Raw genomic sequence first — 11,110 nt, forward strand, 5'->3', positions numbered from 1 at the left:
TTTTTTTGGAGCACTCTAATGTACATTAGGGATATAACTATTGACAATTTTTGCAAATATGCAAATTGGCATAGCATAGTCGAATAGAGCATTAAAAAATATAAAAAACCACGGTATTATTTTTTCGCGGTTGTTAAAAAAGTTCACGCACCAAACACAATAAAGTTTTTCATGAAATATTTTCAATTATTTTGAAACACAATATATTTTATTTTAATAGTAACTGCGGACATACTTTAAAAGATAATTTTTAAATAAGGAAAGTATCCCTCACACTTGCAAAAAAAAAATTAAATAATTTATATAATTTTTCTGTGAAAAAGAAGTTTGGTTTATTTTAGAAATTGGTGTTGGTGCGTGATGTTTTTGATTCCAAATGATCTAAAAAAATGATTTTCATTACTTATACAACATTGGCCATCATTTGGTATGCCAAAAGTTTCGCCAAAATTAGTTATATGCCTAATGTACATACATATATATTTTTGGTAATAGTACAACATTAAGTGGTTAATACAAAATAATGATACAAAAGTAATATTCAATCGTTTATTTTGATGTGGCCAATAGAATTCATTTTATTAATAGATCAATTATCAAATAAATATCGAATCAGTTTTCGTCAAGAGAAAATCAACTTACTTTGCATTTGTATTATGTACTTCCTTTTCCGTTAACATTTGTATTGAAATCATATTTTTAGAAGTTGTATTTTTCATTTTGTTTACAGTATAAATTTCTTTTAGTTACATTCTTTTTTATACAGGGCCTGCTAATGACATTTTTTGAAAAGCTTTAAAATATGTTAACAGCTCAACTTTATTCTGATTAATACTCTGCTTTCAATTAACTTTTTCGCTTAACATAAATATTAAACTCTACGAACAAACGAACGAACGACGACATAAAAGAAAAACAGCGACCGGCGTACAAAATAATTTTTTTTTCCTACAACTTTACACCCTTTTTTCTTACATTAATTTTAAACTTTATGAACAAATTTTTACATACCGACATTTAGAAACAATTAGATTATAATTTAATGCAAAAATATTTAAACTTTAACTATTTTTTAATGCAATAATATTAATTTTCTTAAGACACATCTAATTAGCAACCGAACCGTGTGAAAAATGCGCGTAAACTAAAGGGCCAGAGTGCTAAAACTCATGAAGAACTAAACTCGTACTAAAAAGCTTTTATTTGGAAAATGAGGAGAGAATGCGTTAGTAACTTAATTGCAGTCATACATTTGGTTCTCGTGAAAGCTTATTGTCCTAGAACTTCTTATAATACGACCATAATTAACAATTTAGTTGATTTAATTTTTACATACATATGTATGTATGTACACTAGGGATATAACTATTGACAATTTTTGCAAATATGCAAATTGGCATAGCATAGTCGAATAGAGCATTAAAAAATATAAAAAAACCACGGTATTATTTTTTCGCGGTTGTTAAAAAAGTTCACGCACCAAACACAATAAAGTTTTTCATGAAATATTTTCAATTATTTTGAAACACAATATATTTTATTTTAATAGTAACTGCGGACATACTTTAAAAGATAATTTTTAAATAAGGAAAGTATCCCTCACACTTGCAAAAAAAAAAATTAAATAATTTATATAATTTTTCTGTGAAAAAGAAGTTTGGTTTATTTTAGAAATTGGTGTTGGTGCGTGATGTTTTTGATTCCAAATGATCTAAAAAAATGATTTTCATTACTTATACAACATTGGCCATCACGTGGTGGTATGCCAAAAGTTTCGCCAAAATTAGTTATATGCCTAATGTACATACATATATATTTTTGGTAATAGTACAACATTAAGTGGTTAATACAAAATAATGATACAAAAGTAATATTCAATCGTTTATTTTGATGTGGCCAATAGAATTCATTTTATTAATAGATCAATTATCAAATAAAAATCGAATCAGTTTTCGTCAAGAGAAAATCAACTTACTTTGCATTTGTATTATGTACTTCCTTTTCCGTTAACATTTGTATTGAAATCATATTTTTAGAAGTTGTATTTTTCATTTTGTTTACAGTATAAATTTCTTTTAGTTACATTCTTTTTTATACAGGGCCTGCTAATGACATTTTTTGAAAAGCTTTAAAATATGTTAACAGCTCAACTTTATTCTGATTAATACTCTGCTTTCAATTAACTTTTTCGCTTAACATAAATATTTTTATTATTAAAAGCTGAAGCAAAACAGGAAGCTTATTTGTTTCATTTAACTTTACACTAACACTACAGCATCCACTTGTATGCAATTTGCACACATCCACTAAACTCTACGAACAAACGAACGAACGACGACATAAAAGAAAAACAGCGACCGGCGTACAAAATAATTTTTTTTTCCTACAACTTTACACCTTTTCTTACATTAATTTTAAACTTTATGAACAAATTTTTACATACCGACATTTAGAAACAATTAGATTATAATTTAATGCAAAAATATTTAAACTTTAACTATTTTTTAATGCAATAATATTAATTTTCTTAAGACACATCTAATTAGCAACCGAACCGTGTGAAAAATGCGCGTAAACTAAAGGGCCAGAGTGCTAAAACTCATGAAGAACTAAACTCGTACTAAAAAGCTTTTATTTGGGAAATGAGGAGAGAATGCGTTAGTAACTTAATTGCAGTCATACATTTGGTTCTCGTGAAAGCTTATTGTCCTAGAACTTCTTATAATACCACCATAATTAACAATTTAGTTGATTTAATTTTTACATACATATGTATGTACATATATATTTTTGGTAATAGTACAACCAAAGACTATAAATATATAAAGATTTTGCACTGCCATACATTGTACTGCCAGTGCCAAATTTGTTGATGGATGTACGGCTACTGCCACTTATTGTACTCAGAGAACTTATTATACTCAGAGAACGTATTATTCTCATCTCTCAGCAATTCATTCTTATATGCGTGTATACGTGTGTGCATGTATGTATAGTATACATTGCATACAGATGTATATTGCCGAATCATTCGCACCGATTGTTTTACCTCCAACAATGTGCCAATAGAATTAACATCAAGTCGATATTTTGTTGGTTACATAGCTCAACGGATATGTTGCGTTAAATGTCGTGTGGATATAATTAAACCAGCGCAAATTTTGTCATATCCTTCAGAAATGTTTGTTCATGCAAAAAATTATACAAAAGATTCCGACTTTAGAAGTTTGTGCGCTCCATCTGACTTATTTTTTGAAGTTTGTAAAATTCATATTCTTCGAAAAAATATTTTTAAAAAATAAATCTATAAAAAACATAAAAACATTTGTTGTTGAGCAATGCGTAAGTTGCTCCAAAAATACAATTTATTCCTTTTGGTTTGATGAGAATAACGAATGTTATAAACACAGAATGGAGATGCTTAATTTACTTATTTTACTACGGAAGCATTCCACATGGGAAACATACAAATACAAATTATCCAGTATAGAAAAAGTTAAAATTTTGAAACATTAAACTGCTAAATAAATTTAATAAATACTAAGCAAACAAAAATCGTGTTATTACATCTTCATTCTATACAAAAATATAAAATTACATATGGTAAGTACATATGTATATGTATTAGGCATATAACTAATTTTGGCGAAATTTTTGGCATACCACCACGTGATGGCCAATGTTGTATTGGTAATGAAAATCAGTTTTTTAGATCATTTGTAATCAAAAACATCACGCACCAACACCAATTTCTAAAATAAACCAAATTTTTTTTTTCTGAAAAATTATATAAATAATTTCATATTTTTTTTTGCAATTGTGAGGGATACTTTCCTTATTTAAAAATTATCTTTTGAAGTATGTCCGCAGTTATTATTAAAAAAAAATATATTGTTTTTCAAAATAATTGAAAAAATTTAATGAAAAACTTTATTGCGGTTGGTGCGTGAACTTTTCTAACAACCGCGAAAAAATAATACCGAGGTTTTTCATATTTTTTAATGCTCTATTCGACTATGCCAATTTTGATATTTGCAAAAAATGTGAAAAGTTATATCCCTAATATGTATACATAATTGAATGGTCTAAAAAATAACATTATAATTCGGTGCGAATAGATATAGTTTTATTTCTACAACAATAAAACACGTAATCTTACCCTACAATTACACAATCGGTAACATTTCTTTTCCACAGGTTATTTGCACATAAATTGTATAGAAACAAAACTTCTTTTAGTTTTTAATATTAGGAATGTGTTTTCACGCAATTGCTTATAGGAATGTACCATATACATGTACATGTGTTTTTTGTTCTCTTTAATTCTCTCAGTAAACATTAGAGTGAGCACGACGAAATTAGCTTCCCTGTTACCTAGCCCCCTCATCGTTAAAGGTATTTATAGACGGCAATACTGAGTATTAACACTTTTCAAATTTAAAATATTATTGAAATCAGTCGGTATTTCAAAAAATCGTTTCGAAAAAACATTTATTGTTTACACGATAGTATTACAAATATTTTATTTCTTTGTTGATTGATATTTTTCTGAAAGTTTTATTTTTATTTTATATTTTCTTGACATTTTTATTTGCCTTATTTGTTTTTATAAATACATACCCGATACATATGAAAATAAAAAGTTTTTGAATTGTTTTAAACAAATTTTCAATACCGACCGTAAATCAAAAAAATCATTTGTATTTTTTGAAAATCTAATACAAATTTTGTTTAGACGATGAAATTGTATTATGATACTTGAGTTTTTGACAAATATTAATACTCAGTATTGCCGTCTATAAATACCTTAAGAAGCATACAATTTTAAATACACTGGCCCATAATCATAGTCAAACACTAAAGTCGGTTCTTTTTAAAAACAACTTTAAATTAAAAACCCACTTTATATTATTTCCCAACTATAGTCAAAATTAAAGTATGTTTTAAATTGAACCGACTTTAACTGGGTGTCACCTCACATGTAGAAAATGTTTTCATACATGTATATTACAAGGAAATACAGACAAGTGGCACCGCTGAACAGCTGACATAGAAAATTAAAACAAAACCCAAAAAAGGTAAACAATAAAAGTAACCGGGAAAACTAAAGAAAAAAAGTTTTTTGTGGTGGAAAAATGGAAAAGATAAGATTAGTATCATATTTAGAATATTTTGGTACTAATTTTATTGATAACTGTTCAATAATTGCAAAATCTCTCCCAAATTCTTGTAACTTAATTTTTTTTTTACTTTTTGCCGAACTTTTTTACATGGCGAAGAACAGCTGATGCTGTTGTTAAATGAGTTAATAACAGCTTCAGCTTGTTTTATATTTACAGTCGACTTTAACGTCAAAAATATGCTTTAACTTGTCTATGGTAGACCTAAAGTCCATTCTTAAGTAAAGACGACTTTATTTCTATTAAAATATACTTTATTTCTGACTATGATTATGGGCCACAGTGTGCAACATCTTTATATATTTATACCCTCATATGCATAAACAGTTCATAAATTTATCAAAGGTTTATAAAACAAAATTTCCATACAAAATCTGTTTCATAAACCTTTGATAAATTTATAAACTGTTTATGCATATGGGGGATAGTCTTTGGTACAACATTAAGTGATTAATACAAAATAATGATACAAAAGTAATATTCAATCGTTTATTTTGATGTGGCCAATAGAATTCATTTTATTAATAGATCAATTATTAAATTATAAAAAAATCGAATCAGTTTTAGTCAAGAGAAAATCAACTTACTTTGCATTTGTATTATGTACTTCCTTTTCCGTTAACATTTGTATTGAAATCATATTTTTAGAAGTTGTATTTTTCATTTTGTTTACAGTATAAATTTCTTTTAGTTACATACTTTTTTATACAGGGCCTGCTAATGACATTTTTTGAAAAGCTTTAAAATATGTTAACAGCTCAACTCTGCTTTCAATTAAATTTTTCGCTTAACATAAACAACTTTATTATAAAAAGCTTAAGCAAAACAGGAAGCTTATTTATTTCATTTAAATTTACACTAACACTACCATATCCACTTTCGCATTAAACTCTACGAACAAACAACCGAACGAATAACAACACAAAAAAAACACAGCGACCGGCGTACAAAATAATTTTTTTTCTTACTACTTTACATCCTTTTTTCTTATATTAATTTTAAACTTTCTGAAAATATTTTTATATACCGACATTTAGAAACAATTAGAATACAATTTAATGCAAAAATATTTAAACTTTAACTATTTTTTAATGCAATAATAATGATTTTATTAGAGACTTCTAATTAGCAACCGAACCGTGTGAAAAATGCGCGTAAACTAAAGGGCCAGAGTGCTAAAACTCATGAAGAACTAAACTCGTACTAAAAAGCTTTTATTTGGAAAATGAGGAGAGAATGCGTTAGTAACTTAATTGCAGTCATACATTTGGTTCTCGTGAAAGCTTATTGTCCTAGAACTTCTTATAATACGACCATAATTAACAATTTAGTTGATTTAATTTTTACATACATATGTATGTATGTACACTAGGGATATAACTATTGACAATTTTTGCAAATATGCAAATTGGCATAGCATAGTCGAATAGAGCATTAAAAAATATAAAAAAACCACGGTATTATTTTTTCGCGGTTGTTAAAAAAGTTCACGCACCAAACACAATAAAGTTTTTCATGAAATATTTTCAATTATTTTGAAACACAATATATTTTATTTTAATAGTAACTGCGGACATACTTTAAAAGATAATTTTTAAATAAGGAAAGTATCCCTCACACTTGCAAAAAAAAAAATTAAATAATTTATATAATTTTTCTGTGAAAAAGAAGTTTGGTTTATTTTAGAAATTGGTGTTGGTGCGTGATGTTTTTGATTCCAAATGATCTAAAAAAATGATTTTCATTACTTATACAACATTGGCCATCACGTGGTGGTATGCCAAAAGTTTCGCCAAAATTAGTTATATGCCTAATGTACATACATATATATTTTTGGTAATAGTACAACATTAAGTGGTTAATACAAAATAATGATACAAAAGTAATATTCAATCGTTTATTTTGATGTGGCCAATAGAATTCATTTTATTAATAGATCAATTATCAAATAAAAATCGAATCAGTTTTCGTCAAGAGAAAATCAACTTACTTTGCATTTGTATTATGTACTTCCTTTTCCGTTAACATTTGTATTGAAATCATATTTTTAGAAGTTGTATTTTTCATTTTGTTTACAGTATAAATTTCTTTTAGTTACATTCTTTTTTATACAGGGCCTGCTAATGACATTTTTTGAAAAGCTTTAAAATATGTTAACAGCTCAACTTTATTCTGATTAATACTCTGCTTTCAATTAACTTTTTCGCTTAACATAAATATTTTTATTATTAAAAGCTGAAGCAAAACAGGAAGCTTATTTATTTCATTTAACTTTACACTAACACTACAGCATCCACTTGTATGCAATTTGCACACATCCACTAAACTCTACGAACAAACGAACGAACGACGACATAAAAGAAAAACAGCGACCGGCGTACAAAATAATTTTTTTTTCCTACAACTTTACACCTTTTCTTACATTAATTTTAAACTTTATGAACAAATTTTTACATACCGACATTTAGAAACAATTAGATTATAATTTAATGCAAAAATATTTAAACTTTAACTATTTTTTAATGCAATAATATTAATTTTCTTAAGACACATCTAATTAGCAACCGAACCGTGTGAAAAATGCGCGTAAACTAAAGGGCCAGAGTGCTAAAACTCATGAAGAACTAAACTCGTACTAAAAAGCTTTTATTTGGGAAATGAGGAGAGAATGCGTTAGTAACTTAATTGCAGTCATACATTTGGTTCTCGTGAAAGCTTATTGTCCTAGAACTTCTTATAATACCACCATAATTAACAATTTAGTTGATTTAATTTTTACATACATATGTATGTACATATATATTTTTGGTAATAGTACAACCAAAGACTATAAATATATAAAGATTTTGCACTGCCATACATTGTACTGCCAGTGCCAAATTTGTTGATGGATGTACGGCTACTGCCACTTATTGTACTCAGAGAACTTATTATACTCAGAGAACGTATTATTCTCATCTCTCAGCAATTCATTCTTATATGCGTGTATACCAGTGATGTTCAAAAATAAAAATGAAGATGTATTGGTGAGAGAGCTACCCAGCAAACATAATGTCAAACATTTAAAATAAGAACAAAATAATGAATGTTTAAATTTAGAATTTTTGTCACATATAACCAATTTATTTAATGAATGTAATTTAAATTTTAAGGAAAAGAAAAAATATGCATTATACGGCCTAAATTCTATTTAATTTTGTATTTATTTTTGACTTTGTTATTTTGTGTTCAATTGCAATTGAAACGCTTGTGTTTGCTATGCTTCGTCCAAAAACAACCAACAACAATGCTTAGTAAATGTCTGAAAAAAATGACGATAGTCCGTCGCATGTGTTTTCATCGAGAGCTAAACGATGAATGAACAAAAGTTTTTAAAAGAGCGTAACAAATGTGTGTAAATTTTTCAAACAATTGTTGTATGGCGTGAACATTACTGGTGTATACGTGTGTGCATGTATGTATAGTATACATTGCATACAGATGTATATTGCCGAATCATTCGCACCGATTGTTTTACCTCCAACAATGTGCCAATAGAATTAACATCAAGTCGATATTTTGTTGGTTACATAGCTCAACGGATATGTTGCGTTAAATGTCGTGTGGATATAATTAAACCAGCGCAAATTTTGTCATATCCTTCAGAAATGTTTGTTCATGCAAAAAATTATACAAAAGATTCCGACTTTAGAAGTTTGTGCGCTCCATCTGACTTATTTTTTGAAGTTTGTAAAATTCATATTCTTCGAAAAAATATTTTTAAAAAATAAATCTATAAAAAACATAAAAACATTTGTTGTTGAGCAATGCGTAAGTTGCTCCAAAAATACAATTTATTCCTTTTGGTTTGATGAGAATAACGAATGTTATAAACACAGAATGGAGATGCTTAATTTACTTATTTTACTACGGAAGCATTCCACATGGGAAACATACAAATACAAATTATCCAGTATAGAAAAAGTTAAAATTTTGAAACATTAAACTGCTAAATAAATTTAATAAATACTAAGCAAACAAAAATCGTGTTATTACATCTTCATTCTATACAAAAATATAAAATTACATATGGTAAGTACATATGTATATGTATTAGGCATATAACTAATTTTGGCGAAATTTTTGGCATACCACCACGTGATGGCCAATGTTGTATTGGTAATGAAAATCAGTTTTTTAGATCATTTGTAATCAAAAACATCACGCACCAACACCAATTTCTAAAATAAACCAAATTTTTTTTTTCTGAAAAATTATATAAATAATTTCATATTTTTTTTTGCAATTGTGAGGGATACTTTCCTTATTTAAAAATTATCTTTTGAAGTATGTCCGCAGTTATTATTAAAAAAAAATATATTGTTTTTCAAAATAATTGAAAAAATTTAATGAAAAACTTTATTGCGGTTGGTGCGTGAACTTTTCTAACAACCGCGAAAAAATAATACCGAGGTTTTTCATATTTTTTAATGCTCTATTCGACTATGCCAATTTTGATATTTGCAAAAAATGTGAAAAGTTATATCCCTAATATGTATACATAATTGAATGGTCTAAAAAATAACATTATAATTCGGTGCGAATAGATATAGTTTTATTTCTACAACAATAAAACACGTAATCTTACCCTACAATTACACAATCGGTAACATTTCTTTTCCACAGGTTATTTGCACATAAATTGTATAGAAACAAAACTTCTTTTAGTTTTTAATATTAGGAATGTGTTTTCACGCAATTGCTTATAGGAATGTACCATATACATGTACATGTGTTTTTTGTTCTCTTTAATTCTCTCAGTAAACATTAGAGTGAGCACGACGAAATTAGCTTCCCTGTTACCTAGCCCCCTCATCGTTAAAGGTATTTATAGACGGCAATACTGAGTATTAACACTTTTCAAATTTAAAATATTATTGAAATCAGTCGGTATTTCAAAAAATCGTTTCGAAAAAACATTTATTGTTTACACGATAGTATTACAAATATTTTATTTCTTTGTTGATTGATATTTTTCTGAAAGTTTTATTTTTATTTTATATTTTCTTGACATTTTTATTTGCCTTATTTGTTTTTATAAATACATACCCGATACATATGAAAATAAAAAGTTTTTGAATTGTTTTAAACAAATTTTCAATACCGACCGTAAATCAAAAAAATCATTTGTATTTTTTGAAAATCTAATACAAATTTTGTTTAGACGATGAAATTGTATTATGATACTTGAGTTTTTGACAAATATTAATACTCAGTATTGCCGTCTATAAATACCTTAAGAAGCATACAATTTTAAATACACTGGCCCATAATCATAGTCAAACACTAAAGTCGGTTCTTTTTAAAAACAACTTTAAATTAAAAACCCACTTTATATTATTTCCCAACTATAGTCAAAATTAAAGTATGTTTTAAATTGAACCGACTTTAACTGGGTGTCACCTCACATGTAGAAAATGTTTTCATACATGTATATTACAAGGAAATACAGACAAGTGGCACCGCTGAACAGCTGACATAGAAAATTAAAACAAAACCCAAAAAAGGTAAACAATAAAAGTAACCGGGAAAACTAAAGAAAAAAAGTTTTTTGTGGTGGAAAAATGGAAAAGATAAGATTAGTATCATATTTAGAATATTTTGGTACTAATTTTATTGATAACTGTTCAATAATTGCAAAATCTCTCCCAAATTCTTGTAACTTAATTTTTTTTTTACTTTTTGCCGAACTTTTTTACATGGCGAAGAACAGCTGATGCTGTTGTTAAATGAGTTAATAACAGCTTCAGCTTGTTTTATATTTACAGTCGACTTTAACGTCAAAAATATGCTTTAACTTGTCTATGGTAGACCTAAAGTCCATTCTTAAGTAAAGACGACTTTATTTCTATTAAAATATACTTTATTTCTGACTATGATTATGGGCCACA

Source organism: Calliphora vicina, chromosome 3 (assembly GCF_958450345.1).
Source record: "Calliphora vicina chromosome 3, idCalVici1.1, whole genome shotgun sequence".
Taxonomy (NCBI): Eukaryota; Metazoa; Arthropoda; class Insecta; order Diptera; family Calliphoridae; genus Calliphora; species Calliphora vicina.